Genomic DNA, 18,566 nt, shown 5'->3' with positions numbered 1-18,566 from the left:
AAGGGAAATTGTGGAATTTAACTCTTGTGTGCTCTGGTGTTTTCTGTCATGCTCCAACACTGGTGTCAGTGGTGAGGATTGAGGCTCCTTAATTACTGGCCTGGGTTTTAAGTGGGTGACATCACTTTATTGGTGGCAGTCCAGTGGTGTACTGACCGGACATCACATTTAATTGTTGGCAACTTAGTTGGATTTTTAATTGGATTCCAGTGGCCTGCAGGCAGTTGTCATTAGGGTATGTACTCTTGTTAGCCACAATGTAAACATTCAGAATTTCAATCCACCAGAGTTTTATTTTTTTTTTTAGTTAGATAGTCAGGGATAGCAGGCAAGGATGTCAGCAGAAGACTTTAGGAAGCTGACAAAGATCCAGTTGGCTAAGGAATGTGAAGCTAGAGGATTGGTGCATGCCAACATGACCAAGGAAGCCACTACTCAGACCAGCTGTTCAGAGGATATTCAGTTTGGTGTTGGTGATGTGCAGCCTGCCAGGACCGGACAGTCCACATTTTCTTCAGTGGACCCGAAAATCCATCTGAAGTTAGAGAGACTGTACCTAGAGGCAGAGGAGAGAATGCAATGGCTGGAGGCTGAGGAAAGGGAGAAGCAGCATCAATATGAACTGGAGGCTGAGGAGAAACAGTCAATATGAACTGGAGGTTGAGGAGAAACAGTCAATATGAACTGGAGGTTGTGGAGAAACAGTCAATATGAACCGGAGGCTGAGGAGAAACAGTCAATATGAACTGGAGGTTGAGGAGAAACAGTCAATATGAACTGGAGGCCAAACAGGTGGAGACTGAAGAGAGACTAAGGTGGTTAGAAGCTGAGGACAATGAGAGAGCACTGGCAAGAAATGGGGCTTCAAACCCTTTGAGATGATCATGGAGGTAATGGGGAAGGGAATAATTGGAAAACCAGAAGCCGTACAGGTCAGTAAAGTTTTTTCCTCAGTACAAGGATAGAGATAACTTTGATGATAGTTTTCTTCATATTTGTGAGAGGGTATATAGACAGTATGATGTTGACCATGAGCTCTGGGTTCAGTTCCTGACTCCCCTACTCCATTGTAAAGATGCTCAGGCTCAGCAAAGTTAAATGTTGTAGATTATTTGAATTATGAAAAAGTGAAATGTTGCTTGCTTGACTGTTTCAAGCTTACACCTGGGACATATAGAAAAAAGCTTCATGGACATAGATGTAAGGCAGATGAAACTGTACATGATTATATTGCTGACTTAAGTGCTTACTTTCACAGATGGGTGAGTGGTTGTCAGTTCACCACTTTTGAGGGACTGGCAGACCTGTTGATGAGGGGAACAAGCCCTCAGTACTTTGCCTGATGACATGAAAGTCTGGTTAGCAGACCGTGAGTGTAACTATACAGAGGAGTGTGGGAGAAAATTACACTGAACCCACAGATATTGCCAACATTCTGGCTGACAGGTTCAGTGCAAATTTCTCCCCTCCCTCACCCCCAAGAGAAGAAATACTTATCCCAGCTGAATGTAATCTCCCTGTCATCTCAGATGTCCAGGTGAGAGCCGCCCTCAGCAAAGCTAAAAACACAGCATCAATGGGACCTGACGGTATCCCGGGTTGCATGCTACGTGAACTCCAAGAGGAGCTAAACCCGCACATAAAAATGCTATTTAACCTTAGCCTTACTAGAGGATATGTACCTGAACATTGGCGTACAGCAACAGTGGTCCCACTCCACAAAGGGGGTACCTCTACAGACCCTGGGAACTACCGTCCCATAAGCTTAACCAGCCTGGTCTGCAAAGCTATGGAAAGAATCATTATGGAACTCATAAACAGAGACATTGGGGACCTACAGACACTTGATCCCACCCAGTTCGGCTTTGTAAAGGGCAGATCCTGCCTTCTGAACCTGGTTGACTTTTTCGAAACAGTCACTAGAGCCATTGATGAGGGCAAAACAGTCCATACAGCCTACCTGGGCTTGGCTAAGGCCTTCGACACAATACCCCACTCAGGCATCATAGATAAGCTCAACAGGTTAAATGTAAATCCTTATGTCACTAGATGGGTTGCAAACTGGCTAAAGGACAGAACCCATAAAGTCAAAATCGCTGGAGCCATGTCAGACTCAAAGCCAGTCACAAGTGGCGTCCCACAGGGATCTGTCCTGGGACCCCTCTTGTTCGGCATTTATTTCTCAGATGTTAAAGCAAACATGGGAGGGTTGTGGCTGACAAAGTTCGCAGATGACTGCAAACTAGGCGCCATAGTCGATACACCAGCTGACACATACATCCTACAAAAAGGCCTCACAGAAACAGACAACTGGTGCCGGAGTCATGGCCTTAAACTAAATGCCAAAAAATGTATAGTCATCCACTTTGGGAAAAGCAAAGTACACACAAATTATCACATAGACAGTAACCCACTGAGTACAGAAAAAGTAATCAGAGACCTAGGGACCCAAGTCGACAGCGACCTCTCATTTGACACCCATGTTGCCAAAGTGGTTAGAAAGATATTCTACCTTGCACACCTTATCATGAAGGGATTCACATCCAGATCCAAGGATGTCATTGTACCCCTATACTCCTCCCTCATCAGACCCATGATTGAGTACAATGCCCCATTTGGTATGTACCACACCCGGCACTTGCAGCAGCTGGAGAGACCACAAAAGTACCTCACCAAGAGGATCAAGGGTCTCCAACATATGTCTTATTCTGCCAGACTAAAGAAACTCCAGCTCTAGTCAGTAGCATACCACCTGCTCAGAGGTGATCTGTGCCTGACGTACAAGGCCATGTCCAATCAGGAACTGATGGACATGCTCCACCTCAAAAAATCCAAATCCATCAGAACCACGAGAGCTAAAGACTTAAACCTCGGCACAGGTATGAATAGGACATGCTGGAGGGATAGATTCATAACCCAGAGGCTTCCCATGCTCTGGAACAGAATCCCAGTTCATGTTAGGCAGAGCCCCTCACTGACTCTCTTCAAGAGAAATCTTGATGAGTGGATGGGAGATCGTACGTTTACCCCAGGGGTCACCTCTGTGTCACTACTAGACAGGGGCACAGTAAACTAATTCTATTATATAAGGGGACCTTCACTGTGTCACTACTAGACAGAGGCACAGTATTCTAAATCCATTCTGTACATTTTTGTACCATTTCATGGGGTGGCGAAAGCCACATCACTATGGCTAGGCTTACAAATGCACCAGGGCAGATAGCCTAGTACTAAACTATGAAACTATGAAACTAGAAAAGGGGATCTCTACTTGGCAAGTAAAGCACCACTGTATAAGAAAGGGATACCCAGTGCTGCACTTGGATATAAGGGAACCCATAGGGGCAGTCTAAACCACTCCAACAGATTACACCAGTAACAAAGGAAACTAATAATCATAGTGCATGGTTAGGGATTAGATGTTTCAAGTGTAACCAGAGGGGACACATAGCAGCCAAATGTCCATTGAGGCAGGGTGAGAAACAAAAGGTGAAGGAGCCAGTAAGTGTAGATGGCAAACTGCCAGTGGTAAGTTGTTTGGAAACAACTGGGGTGCCAAATTATCACCAACATTTATATCCTATCTTAGTAGATAGTAAACAGGTAACTACTAATTTCTGGTGACTGAATTCTGGTATTTATTGAATGTTATTGATTTACAAAGCCATAGCCTTCCCCATTTCCATACTAATAAACAGAACGATAACAGAAGGAAATATCCCATCTATCTGGAAGATCTCACACATCATCCCCCTACATAAAGGCGGAAACTTCATTGACATTTCAAACTATAGACCAATAGCTCTACTCTCTCCACTGGCAAAAATTATGGAAAAAATGTATCCATAAGCAACTACTCACCCATCTTATCGAAAATAACCTACTGGCCAACTGTCAACATGGGTTTAGACCTAATCACAGTACCACCACAGCTCTAATTTCCTTCACAAACTGCATAAATTTAAACCGTAATAATAATACTCTTTCCTCTTCTGTCTTCAAGGCTTTTGACATGGTTAACCACCAGCTCCTTACAGAAATACTTAAATCTCTTTCTCTTGATATTCTAGCCTTAAAATGGTTTAAATCTTACTTAGACAACAGACAACAAGCAGTACTATGGGAAAACAATCTATCTTCTCACCTCCCCATTTCCCTTGGTGTTCCCCAGGGCTCCATATTAGGCCCACTGCTATTTTCCATTTTCATTAATGACCTCCACCTAGCAATTCCTCATTCAATATGCAGATGACTCCACCATTATTTGCTCAGCTAATACTCCTTCCGAGCTACAGTCCCTTACACAAAAAGCATTCAATACAGTTGAGCAATGGTTTTTAAGCTGATGCCTTCTACTTAACCCTAAAAACCTAAACTGCTACTTTTTACTCCTACTCGCAGGTCAACCCCTCTTCACTTCACTCTTATATCCAAGAATGGGACTCTTATATCTCCTGACCCAACCACTAAACTTCTTGGAATAACCATAGATAATAACCTAAACTTCAATACTCATATTAACATCACTATAAAAACAGTAAATAAGAAACTGGGATCCCTTTATAGAATCAAACCCTTTCTTACTCCTTCAGCCAAAACCGCTATAGTTAGAACTCATTTATTCTCTACCCTACTCTATGCTTCACCCATATATACCAATCTCTCAAAAAACAACCTCAACAGACTTGCTACCTCCTATCAAAGTATTGCTAGATTTGCCACTGGTTCTCCTTTTGGAACACATCATTGCAACAACCTAAAACAATTAGGATGGCTAGAGTTCCAAAACCAGTTACTATTTCACCAGCTTGCTATTATCCATAAGAGCCTGCACTACCCCACCTATACTCCTATACTGAGTACTCTCATTACCCCCTACAACAATCTTAAGAACTTACACTCTTCTAATAAGCTACTTATTACCACTAGCAGATCCAATAACTCAGCTGGAGATTCTTTGTTCTCTAACTCTGTAGGCAAACACTGGAACAAGCTTCCCTCTGAACTCCTATCCCTGACCTCTATAACACTTTTTAAACAGAAACTAAAACTATTTCTCAGTACTCATTGGTTATGCCCTTGTACTAACCCTGACTAACTGTCTTTCTTCGTTCTTCGATTTCCTATGCACTCTCTGCATCTAATATTATTATGTTCTAACTAATGACATCCTCTTGTTGTCTCCTATAAACCTTGTATTTCACTGTATCACATGGTACATTTGTATAAATAAACATCTTTTTGATCCTATTTTTTCTGTTTCTATAAGTCAACAACTGTTTTGTAATTTATTTTTGCTTTTCATATCTCCTCATCATGAGCTATGTACTCTTGTAAAACAACTGCATCAAGCCTATACGGCTGTAACTGTTCAGAACTTTTCAACTACTTTATACTTCTCTGAATTGTGACAACTTTTTATTATACATATTGTCTTTGTGTTGGAGCTTTTCTCTCCGGGCCTCTACTGAAAATGGATTTGTATTCCAGTTAGACTAGCCCGGTCAACAAATGTAAAATAAATAAATAAAATAAATAAATACATTCTTGTAATCATTTTACTTATTTTTAAATGCTTTTCATTACTTTACACTGTGGCTGGATAATCAGTGTGTTCTTTTGAGATTAGAGAGTGCTTATACCTGTTTGATACTCCCCAGGTCACCTTGAATTTTTGGCTGCTTCTGGTCATAGCTATCATTTATTTTGATATTCATTTTTAATAATTGATTACCCTTTGAAGAGTGTGTAGACCTGTCTGATTCTGGTGGCAGCATTTACCATTTGTATTGGAGAGGGGACAAAGCTGGAAATCTATGTCAAGCTTCCCATAAGTGTTTGAGTGTATGAGATTTTAATTTATTTTGTATGTGAGTAAGGTCTTAAACTGGAACACTTTGCTCTGAAGTGTATGATAAGGGATTGCATTTGGGGTGGTCAGAGGTATGTAGTCCAGACCCAGGAAACATACCATGCTCCTGTTGTGCTCTTAAGGGAAATTGTGGAATTTCACTCTTGTATGGTCTGTGCTCTGGTATTTTCTGTGAAGCTCCACACTTGAGTTAGTGGTGAAGATTGAGGCTCCTTAATTACTGACCCAGGTTTTAAGTGGGGGATGTCACATTATGCATGGCAGTCCAATGGAGTATTGACTGGACATTGCATAGGGATCCAACAGTGTCTGTTGGGTCTTGTTTTAATTTAATGATAAGACAACCTGAGATGTTCACAGGGTTCATTGATGTCATGTTTTTAGCCTTAGAGAGTGCAAAGATGAACTGCTATCTTAAGAAAATATATTGAGTAATGTTTGCATGCATACTTTGGGTAATGACCCCTGGGGAAAGAGGGGGTGAAGTTTAATTTGTCAGCTAGTGGGTTGTATATTGGCTCTGGTTGAGTATTGGTGGTACCACCCACAAATAAAGCTGTGTGTATAGTTGTGTATTCTCTTCAAGATTTTGTACTTAGAAAAAGATTTGTGACAGCACTGCCAAATGCAATTTTGGGTATGCATCACATGACACACAGTGAAGCTGTTAATACAGTCATACAACTCCACCTACTTCATGTTATTTACATCAATTGCACATCCTTTTCCTATATGTTTGTCACTAGAAAGGTGTGTGCCAAGGCTCGGATACCATATACTATGGGTACATTACAGATGAGGTGGATGTGGTTGCATGCAGAACAATTAATGACACAAATGCTGACAGTCACACAATTCTGCTAGGAATAATCCTTGTGAGCAGCAACACACTTGTGCATACAATGAATTCCCCAAGGTTGGAATTGAATCTGAACTGATTATATGTTTGTGCATACAACAGAATTACAATATGTAGATAAAACAAGGCAAATGTGGTCTTATAGCCATTATGATGCAATATTGCTGTATGCCACATAGCATTTCATGATGATAGGTATACTCATGCACATGTGCCATACTGCAAGTGTCACTGCCATGATTGAATGAGAAATGTGTAGAATGTTAATATACTCTGCTACAAGAATACATGCATTACAAAGGCAACAATGTACATAGCATCATTCCATGTCAACAGTACTTAGGAGGTATGTTACTACGACTGTTATGGAAGGAACATGTAATCACATGGCAACAGTGGTCATCAATACATTACCTCAAGTCACAGATTGTAATAATCTGTAGTAGGGCTACCTTTCATTCACATCTCAGCATAGCACATATGGATGACAGCGACACTGACATATGCAATCTTCATATGGTCATATGGCATTAGTAGAATAACAGCCAACATCACATACATTCCAAGCCATTATTATAGCCTTTCAGCCAAACTCACTATAGCTATATGATGGAAAATTATAGGGGTACCTGCATATGTGTGTATTTCTTTGATTGTATTATATATTGTTTCTCTCCATATGTGACATGTGCACCACCCCATGACAGAATTAGCAATCACACATCCTGAGGTCTGGTGATGGCTTGCAGTGAGTCATGGAAGGGTTGTGCTTCACAATATGTGGATGCATCTTTAAGATGATGACATCCCCAGTCTTTTGCAGAAAGGATGTTATGTTAACAGAGGGGAAAAAGAGAATGCTGGATTCATGGAGCTATGTTAAAGGCTCTCCCGAGTGTGAGTCATATGAAAAGAGATTCAAAAGATCATATAATGACCATAATGTACCACTAACCATTCACACAGCACTTGACTGAGGTTGAGGTTGAACATTAAGCCTGTGTAGGCATACAATTTGAATTCCATACAATGCAACACTATCGCCTCCACATCTGTCTGACTTTAACAATGTCACAATGCACTTTATAGAGCATGACAGCATCATTATATGCTCAGAAGAAGATGTTGGGAGGAGTGTGTGACAGAGATGTGGAGTCACATCTCAGAGTAAAATGATCTTGACACATATTTGAATGATCACACATACAAGTTGTCTGCTGTGATATTAGAACCTTAAGCTATCTAGCTAGAGAAGCTAAAGAACACAGTTAATGCTTGTGCCAACACAGACACTTGAGTGCAATTTTGTCAGAGTCCACTTTAGAAGAGATCACATCCACATTGTATGTTGAGAAATATGTTTGGAGGATTGACTGATATAACTGTGGAATCACATGCCATTCTAAAATTGTCTCCAGACTGATAGTTGAATAAACATACACACACACACACACACATACACACACACACACACACACACACACACACACACACACACACACACACGTTGACTGTTGTGCAACTCAAACCTCTAACTAATTAGATAGTTCAACTGCAGAACACAGTACTTAACATTCGCACCATCACAGAAGTCAAAAATTATTTTCAAAGTAGTCTTTATAGAGCGTGGCATTATCATAATGTTGCAGGTAACATATTCTGTTATGAGACTTGTGTGGAAAGGTTGGACTTCAGATTTGCTTTTGTGATTGCAATGTACAAAAATACTTTTAAAGACATCTTGGAAACCTAAGTGAAATAAGCTGTCATGAATGCATGTTGCAGAACTGAGACATACATACCTGTTTCTCAATATGTTATTTAGATAACACACCCACATGCACAAATACACACATGCACACACACATACTTTGGAAACACCAGTTCTGCCAGTGTTGATGTATGTGTTCATGATGAATTGATAGCCACGGTACTAGATTTTTCTGATAATATCAATGTGTTTTGATCAGTAGCAATAAATGTCCAATGTCAGTATAAACCCATAACAAATGTAACAATTAAGTTGTTCTGTTTATTTCTGTAGTGTAGTTGACAGTGGACCAATTACTTAGATATCATTTGCAAGTGCATTGCTGCAGGGGTTGCATTAGTCTGAGTAGGTATGTCTTCAGTGAAGAACATGTCCCTTCCCTTCTTTTGTGTTTATAAATGCCTTTTGATGAAATGGAGGATAAATGGACAATAACCACAGTAATAAATGCCAAACACCAAAGGTTTACATAGCGCATCTCTGAGAAACTCATTTGTGTAAATGATGGCAAAGTGCTAGCACATGCAAGATTCTCATTTTATGATTACAACTTGAAGTTAAGAATTAGTTGGGAATATATGTTATGGGAGAAATAGCTGACAAATACTATGGTGCTCATGCCATAGTTAATATTGTAAACATTGTGTCATAACTTTTGCTTCAAAAAGATCTGTTGCTGTTAACTTCCCCGTTTGTGCAGAGTTAAGCAACAAGCAAATGCGGTTCTCTGCTTAACTGGAAAAGAGTATTATTTCTATTGGTTTGCCTCACTCTGAGCCAACAGGCTAACTGATCATGAGTGGCGGTCACAACTCTGTACAGTATTTAGTTTAAAAAATACTGTCCCTGCCTTGCTTTCCTGTGGAACCAGGTGTAAGAGCAGTGTGCTCCTGGTCAGAGCACAGATGACACTGGGTTCAAATCATGGTTATTCTCTTTTTATATAGATTGTGTCAGATGGCATTAGCTAAATAAATGTGATCATTACTGCAAATGTGACAGACAATGACTGCAGTTTGTGTCTTTCACAATTTTTATCATTAGTGCCTACCTTTCTACAGTTGTACAACTATTAGCTGCTTTGCAGGCCCCACTGCAAATCAGAATTTAAGTGTGTGTAGAGCTTTCTAGAAATGACAAGAGGTGGTACATATTTTGAAATGATTATTCTGACTGAGCAGATATGCTAACTATTTGTGTATGGCCATATATCCTTAAAAAGATTGTGTAGTATGCTTTGTCAAAGAAAGGACAGTTTCTACTTCACATTAGATGATGATTTCATCCATCATCACTGAACTTGTCGCAAACAGAATCCTACAGATGATTTTAAAACATTCCACAGTACATGAGCACTGATAACTATTGAATAAAAATAACATGTTAGTGTGAACCATCAGGATGGTCAAATCAGTCTGCAGACACCATCCATCAACCTAATAGAAACACACACGTGCAGAGGAGTTGAAGTTATGGGATGAATACAAGGAGAGATGAATATACACCTAGTGGTGTTTGTTTAATGGCATGTTAATGGTCATATCTTTGGTCTGTTGTCATTATTAACATTGCATACTGGGTAGTATGAAATGAATGACATAAGGGTAAAAATACTTAGGAGAGGGACAACGGGCTTATGACAAGCAGAACAGGGTTAGCAGCAGTGAGAACTAGATGTTGGGAGGGCTGTATGAAACCGCTGTGTAGTCATGCACCACAGTAATATTTAGTTCTTAATGCGCAGTGGAGATGGATATCACTTCAGATACTCAATTTTTTGGCAGTAATCAATATATCTCAATGAAAGATCATAACTGTGGCAGATGTTAATATGTAACTGATTAAATATATTATACATATACATATCACCACAAATTATGAGAAATGCATCTGGAATCAAACCTTTTGACGCTATTTGTCCAAAAAATATTCAGTCAAGTGATTTATGTCAAGACTCCACACAGGAAGTTGCATTGTGTTACATTCAGTGTCTAAATAACTGTCAGAGTAAATGTTTCAAAGTAGTGCCTTTGCTCTGCTTTCACACTGTGCACCTTTAGCACAGCAAGGTTAAGAAGCATTGCATAGAGAGAACCAGAGTAGTGTGGCTGACGGGAAAAACTCACTAGGTTTTGACATAGGACATGAAGAGCCACTCACCGCAGCTTGGCATTGATGCATGATGCCAAGCTCAGGGCAAATGCAGAGAACAAAGTAGAGGCCATTTCTGGCCATGTGTGCAGTGCGTGATTCTATTTTTTGACCAGCTTAAAGGTGTGAAAATTGGGCAGATAGGAAAGTGATGAAATAGGGAGCAAGCAGGGGGAAAAACAAAGGGGAAGTAATAAAGGAATTTGCAGGAGGGAATTGGGAAAGAAACACAGATATCCACTTCTTTAACACCGTAATGTGAACAGGTATAGAAAATTGGATGAAGTTGGCCTGTCACCACAACATAGATGGGTGACAACAACACAATTATGTTGTCTAGCCAATTGGACCAAACTAAGTGTATTGGGAAGATACTTATGTGAAGTGGAGAGCTATGCATGGGGCAAAGTTCTTTGTAGGACAGGTCCACATTTTTTTGGATCTCAAAAAGAGAGGAATGTTGGGGAATGGACATAGAAATGTCAGGATCAGGTGGGTAGGGTAGGTAAGGAAGCAGGTGCAGACAAACAGGACAAGAAGGTAGGCACGGAAAAGGTGATGGATGCAAAAGTTTGAGGGACACTGTGACTGGGCATAGATAGGGGATATCAGAAGTACATGCCTGTCAAGCATAGGAACAGTGAGAATCTAGTCCTCACCCTCATCACTGACCCCTTCCTCAACTCCCTGTTTGACTGCTTGATGTGTTTTTCTTTTTTTTGCATTCTAAAAAACAATATTGTTTGCATGATGTTAAGTGGACAGCAATATTATCAAACAAAGAAAAAAGGGAGTTTATGAAAGGATAGTGTGATGTTTGACATTAGTTTATGGCATGTGTGCCACTGTACCTGACACTTGTCACTTTGTTCAATGGTCAACACTGATATGTTAAATGACTTAGCTTTTAAAACCTGAATTTGGGGAATCAGTTTTATGGTTTGACACACAATCTGCAGGGCTTTACACACTAATAAAAGTAATTTGTCTAATGTGGGATTCAAACCTATGTAAAATAGAGAATACATATTTTTGGACATAGGTGCTTTTTCCTCATTGCCACAGAAGAAGTACTTGCCCAGCATGGGCATTACTAATATACACCTTAAAGAGTGAGTGGTGCTATACTTCAATTGGCCATGTATATGTGTGACCTGACAAGATCCTGGCTTATGCATTTTCAGGTGTGATGCAGGAGTAATGTGTGACAATATACTGGAAATACATATACTGGTATTACTTTTATAGTAGATTTTTGAGTTTTGTTTCAGACCACACAATACATTGTGTTTTACAACCATACTTTTGTTATGAGAGCTGTGTAGATAAATGTGAGTAAACTAACAAGACCTTCCCAGATCTGAAAATACATTTATAAATGCAGAACCATAACTGTCTTACTACAGCAGTTACACATATGATAGATATGATACCATGTATATGTTCAATCAACCTGCTATACATAGTTATTTTATGTCTAATTATCTTTATATTATAACTGGTGTGAAAAATTAAAGTCGGGCACCCTTAATAAAAAAAATGGAGTGTGCTGGATTAGAACCCTGGCTCATCTGGGTTCATACCATGAACTTATAGCTGGTGCAACAGGGAAAGCTAGGCTGCAGGTGTATTTTTTAGATTCAGTACTGTCCAGAGTGGTGACGGCCATGCATTACTTTTTTCCTTAAGCAGTGAACCATATTTGCACACAGGTGAGCAATGCACACATATAACAGTCAACAGCAAATATATACAAAAGAAATAAATCACCCAACGGATTAACGAGCAACCGCTTAAGCAAATGAACAGTACTATAGCAAAAACCAAATCAGCATTTGAACGAAGCACGACTTCAGATATCATAAAGGTGAGAAACTTTTATTTAAAAGGTTAGCGCTTTCATCACTCATTTGGCAGCTTCATCAGATCATAAAAACAAGAAAAATCAGAAGAAAACCTTTATATATATATATATATATATATATATATATATATATATGGTTCCCTATCAGAAGCCTGAAACACTATAAGCCTGAAAATCAAAATCCTGAAAACTATAGACTGAAAGTTCAAAATCCTGAAAGACCAAAATCCTGAAACTCAAAATCCTGAAAACACAAAATGGACATACTGACGTCATTGTGGCTTTGCTATTGTTAGCCCTGTGGTGTTAGGTCATGCGTTGGGTTCAGGTCAGTGTGTGGTTGGTTTTATGTTAGGGTTAGGGGCGGTTTAAGTGAGTTAGGTTAGGGCAGGTTAGGCATGTATGCAATAGTGACAAATATTGGGGTTAGCGGTTTAAGTGAGTTAGGGTTAGGGTGCGGGTCAGGTGAGTGTGCGATAGTGACGGACCTTAGGGTTAGGGTTAGGGTCAGGGTCAGTTGGTAGATATTAGTGTCTTTATAGTGACATATTAGCATTATTTGTGTTTTCAGGATTTTGAGTTTCAGGATTTTGGTCTTTCAGGATTTTGAACTTTCAGTCTATAGTTTTCAGGATTTTGATTTTCAGGCTTATAGTGTTTCAGGCTTCTGATAGGGAACCATATATATATATATATATATATATATATATATATATATATATATATATATATACTCACATTACTTCATTCATCATTCATAACTGAAATATAGGTGTGTATATAAGCATAGGGGTCTCAGCCATCAAATTACATGCAGCTACATACACAACATAGCCGCATCATTGAGAGCCAGCCACCCTTAAAGCTGTATCCCAAATAAAAGCCATATTAAGCAAAAAACAGCTATAGTAATCTAGTGCTTCTTAAATACACAGGGAAAACATCTCACATATGCATCTTACACTAGAATTCTACACGTCTAAAACAAACCATGATAAATAAGGCTCATTTATAAAAAGCACAGGGCTGCTGTCGTTATCATCCAAGTTGCTGACCACTGCACAATGCCACTAAGCCTGTTCACACTTTTTCAGACAACTGACATTAATTTTTAAATGTTTATACATTTAACAGTGTTTGTGCTAAGCCGTGCATCACACAAATGTTCAAAAGAGAAAAAAAATAAAAACATTAAAGTTAAATAAATGTTAAAACAGTTGCACAGCTCTGGATTTGAATTATCAGAGTAATGAAATAAGACAACACACAGTTGTAGCGTATTATCTGTGTTTGCCTCAGACACAGTTATTCAGCAGCAATCAAATCATGTGCATACAAGCAATTCATATTTCCTCTCCAGTATTAACAGGACATACACTTGAACATTCTCTGCTGGTTGCACATATGTGGCTAACATATTTAGCCCAAGGAGTGATCACACAACCATTTATGAATATGCAGCTCTGTCTTCTCTTTGCGTTGTGCTCATTCTTCCCTTATCTCTGCATGCAATCTATAGTGCATTTTATATAATTTTCCTTAAATGTGTGATAAAGATACATTAGACAGACTTGGAATACTGAAACAGGTAACTGCAAAAACAGGAATGCAGGCGAGAGGGCTTGAGGCACGCATAGTAGTAGTTTCCAAAGTTTATTCTTCAGACTTTGCTTCAAACAAACGATAAAAACAATAAAAAACAGTAACCATAAAGCGCTTTTCGTCTCACCCCTTAGTGAGACTTCATCAGACAGTTGCAACAAGAATGTTTCAAACAGTATATACAAGTTCAAACCACATCAACTTCCTCAAAGGAAAAGGCAAACCCGCCCCCAAGGTAAGCAGGAATGAACAATTAACCCATTGTATGCTTCTTTAAGAATCCATCTTCTTGTAAAACAAGTATGTATGCAGTAAATATATTTGTATATGTGTAAATATAAACATAGCTCATCAGTTAGAAAACACTCTTAAAAGACCTTTTAAAAGTGTATTCAGAAATATTTAAAAACCATGCTAACATTAAAACCAATAGTTAAGGTAACACTAAAAAGTGAGAAGTCAAGAATGGAGTGTAAAATTGAAAACAGTATAAAATACTTTACCACTGTGTGAAAAAGTATTAAAATCTTAAATAACTTAAATGTCAAGCCTGCCCAGATTTTTATATTGGGAAGTCGGACTTCTTATAATTCACTGTTGGCATAGGCATTTTTGTCAGGCATTTACATTTCAGAGATAAACAGGTTATACTTTCAGCACAACTATTATTTTTAAAAATTGATATTATAATGTTCGATGTTATTGGAGAGAAATGTAATGAGTGTGTTGCTGACACTGGTGTAACACTTCTGAGATGGCCCAGGCAACCTCCATGCGAGTGGTGGACACAGTGAGAATTGACTGGCATTCATAAACTGACTTTTCTGTTGAAAATGTGTACACATCCTGATAATTGTGTGGAAAGCATAGCTACATTACTTCTGTGGTATTCCATGGTTTGTACAGACTTTAATTTGTTTGCCTTTTGAGGGATTGGAAAGCCACCTACCATTTTGGGTCCAAGAAGAGAAGTGTGTTTCAAGTGCTTTTCTGTTGAAAATGTGTAGGCATCCTGCTATTTCTATGAGAATGTATATACATTACTTCTGTGGTATTCCTTGCTTTGTACACACCTTTGTGAGAATGTATATACATTACTTCTGTGGTATTCCTTGCTTTGTACACACCTTTGTGAGAATGTATATACATTACTTCTGTGGTATTCCTTGCTTTGTACACACCTTTGTGAGAATGTATATACATTACTTCTGTGGTATTCCTTGCTTTGTACACACCTTTGTGAGAATGTATATACATTACTTCTGTGGTATTCCTTGCTTTGTACACACCTTTGTGAGAATGTATATACATTACTTATGTGGTATTCCTTGCTTTGTACACACCTTTGTGAGAATGTATATACATTACTTATGTGGTATTCCTTGCTTTGTACACACCTTTGTGAGAATGTATATACATTACTTATGTGGTATTCCTTGCTTTGTACACACCTTTGTGAGAATGTATATACATTACTTATGTGGTATTCCGTGCTTTGTACACACCTTTGTGAGAATGTATATACATTACTTATGTGGTATTCCTTGCTTTGTACACACCTTTGTGAGAATGTATATACATTACTTATGTGGTATTCCTTGCTTTGTACACACCTTTGTGAGAATGTATATACATTACTTATGTGGTATTCCTTGCTTTGTACACACCTTTGTTTGTGCGTGTGAGAGAGAGGTGGGATAACCACCTAACCTTCAGTTGTACTAAATGAAAAGTGTGTTTCAAGTGTTTAATGTTGACAAAAGGGTACACAGACTGATTATTTCTTTGTAAGTAATAGATTAAATATGTGATATTTATCTGTTTTATCCTTGTCTGTTTTATGTCACATAGGATTATGGCACCCAAACCTACAAACCCATGTAAACCCCCTATTAGTGACATGGAAAATGAGGTGATAATACAGGTGCTGAGGAGACATGAATCCTTTCTGCTTATGAAAGGATGCGAGGATATGGCTGCCAGAAAGGAGATTTGGAACCAGTTAGTCAATCATGTCAATGCAGTCAGTGGTCACAGTAGAAATTGTGATCAGATGCACTATCGAGCCGCTGATACGATTTCTTCAGCCTAGAGGAGGGCAGCTGCAGTTGCCCAAGAACAGCTGGCTACAGGTGTGGGGGCTGCTACAGAACCACCACTGACACCAAATAAGGAGTTCCTGTCCACTGTCAGAGATCCTGAGAGCTCATTGGAGACTGCCGACCATGTGCTTATTGTTGGTGCTGATGTGGCTGGGAGGACAAGTGCGTCCCAGGAGCAGCTTCCATGTAAACTTACATATTGTAACATTTGTATTTGCTTGTAAAATAAAATAAATAATTTGACTGCTACTTTCTGTGATACATTTTTTTATCTTCATCTATTGATAAGTAATGTACTTATACAAGAGAGTTGCTCAGTACACATGGGTGTGCGTAGATGTCTCAGACAAGTTTCAGTTTCAACAATTTCTTATAGGACATATAGGCAACTGCTTATTCACTGCCCCCCCCCCTGTTATTCCCATTGTGATGCTTAACTGCCATCCTTTCATTGCTTCATTGCTTCCAGGACCATCCTCCCTGCAAAGTGTGGAGACATCTGCACGTGGTAAGCAAACATTTATTTACTTATTACTAAGCATTATTTAGAAATATAATTATCTGTATGTGTGAGGAGGGTGTAATGAGTGTCTGTATTGCTGTGCCATCTGTGATTGTGTGGCCAGTGTTACTTTTTGATCATCTGTGTTGGTTTAATATTTATTGTAGCAGTAATTTCATTCTTGTGTTTGCTGCTTATTATTACAGGTGATACTGATGGTGGAAGTATAGGACTTCTACCTCCTGATCTTGGAGTATTGGATGGCTCTGATGATAAAGGTGGCCAAACAGAGGCACTGTTGGGGGATGCAGAGGTTGAATCTGCTACTGAGGTTGTGAGTTACAAATCCCCTGTACTTCCTTCAGACACAGTCAGTATGCCTGCGCATACCCATTCCACTGAGCCCTCAGCTAGTGGACAGGTTGAGGGTGACACACTTGATCAGGGTAGTGTGATCACTGTGGCTTCAGTTCTGGTTGACTTTGGTCATAGCCAAAGTATGGGTGAGGTGCCATGTAGAAGACTTGGTAGGGCTGCTCAGAGGGCGCCTGTGGTCCACCCTCCAACTGATCCTGGTGTGTCATTATGTGCCACTTGACATATGTTTAGGGCCCTCATGGTGGCACAGGCAAATTCCACTAGGGCCTCCGAGGACATGTTTATGGTTCTAAATGTGGCACAGGCTGATGTGCATAACTGCCTCTGCCATGTGGCTGATTCAATGGATTGGATGAATGAAACAATGGAACAGGCAGTGTCTGTGATGGAACACCTGCTGAAAGAGAGACAGCATCCACGTGGCTGTAGGTCCAGAAATCATCTGCTGTTATCCAATGTGGCTGTGTCCAATCCTGCTCCTGTAGGGGCACTACTTCCAGTGCTGTCAGTGGTTGCGGTATCCATAACCAGACATGGTAGGTCATTGGGTCATGGACCTGGGTGTAGTTTGAGGAGATCTCACCCAGCAGACATCACTGATGTTCAGGTAGTGCTAGCATATCTAACCACTTACACACATTCTACTCAGGTACATTTTCAAGTAACAGCATACAAGTATCTGCCATTCATTTGTGCTCGTACCTATTTATTTTCCTGTTCCAGGTTCAACTCTTGCCTTGATAGTCTTGCAATTACAACTGTTGTAATTCAGGGTTGACTCTGTCTGATGCTAGCAGTACACAGCCACTGCATAGTTAAGTAAAGGCTCTGAGGATTGTCTGGCATAAATTTACTGTAGGAATATGAATAGAATGAAAGTTGTGTCCCCTAGGTGGTCAGCATATGTGCTATTCATTGCTTCCTGACCAGGGAGAGGGCATATTGTGCATGCCTACCTCTTCCTACAATAACAGCAGCTGGGGTTTCCCCCTCTGAGTCCCCATGTGGCTGTGATGACCTTGTCAGTGGTGCTGGAATGTGTGACCTTTCCCCTTGGTGTTCCTGCTTAAGCTGTTTTCTCAGGATAATATTGTGTAGGATAGCACAGACAGTCATAGTTTCGGCCCAAGTACTGGGGTCTTACTGCAGTGCCCCCCAGTGTATCTCGGCACTGAAACCTTGACTTCAGTAACCCAAACACAAGCTTTATAATATTTTTTTTTGAGCATGTGCCTCATTATAGCAGTCCTCTATGAGTGTGTGTGCATTTCTGAAGAGTGCCATCAGCCATGGTTCAAGTGCATTCCCTGCATCCCCCAGTAACTGACCTTGTGGGATATCCCCTCTGGAAAATCACTGATACAGGTATGACTTGTGTCAGACACAGGAGCCATTATAGCTTCCAGGGTTGCCAGCACATACATTGAGGATGATCCCCTTAGCATTACACATAACCTGGCAGTTA

Source organism: Protopterus annectens, chromosome 11.part0 (genome assembly GCF_019279795.1).
Source record: "Protopterus annectens isolate FY-2018-M chromosome 11.part0, PAN1.0, whole genome shotgun sequence".
Lineage (NCBI taxonomy): Eukaryota > Metazoa > Chordata > Ceratodontiformes > Protopteridae > Protopterus > Protopterus annectens.
This window is presented reverse-complemented; position numbering follows the sequence as displayed.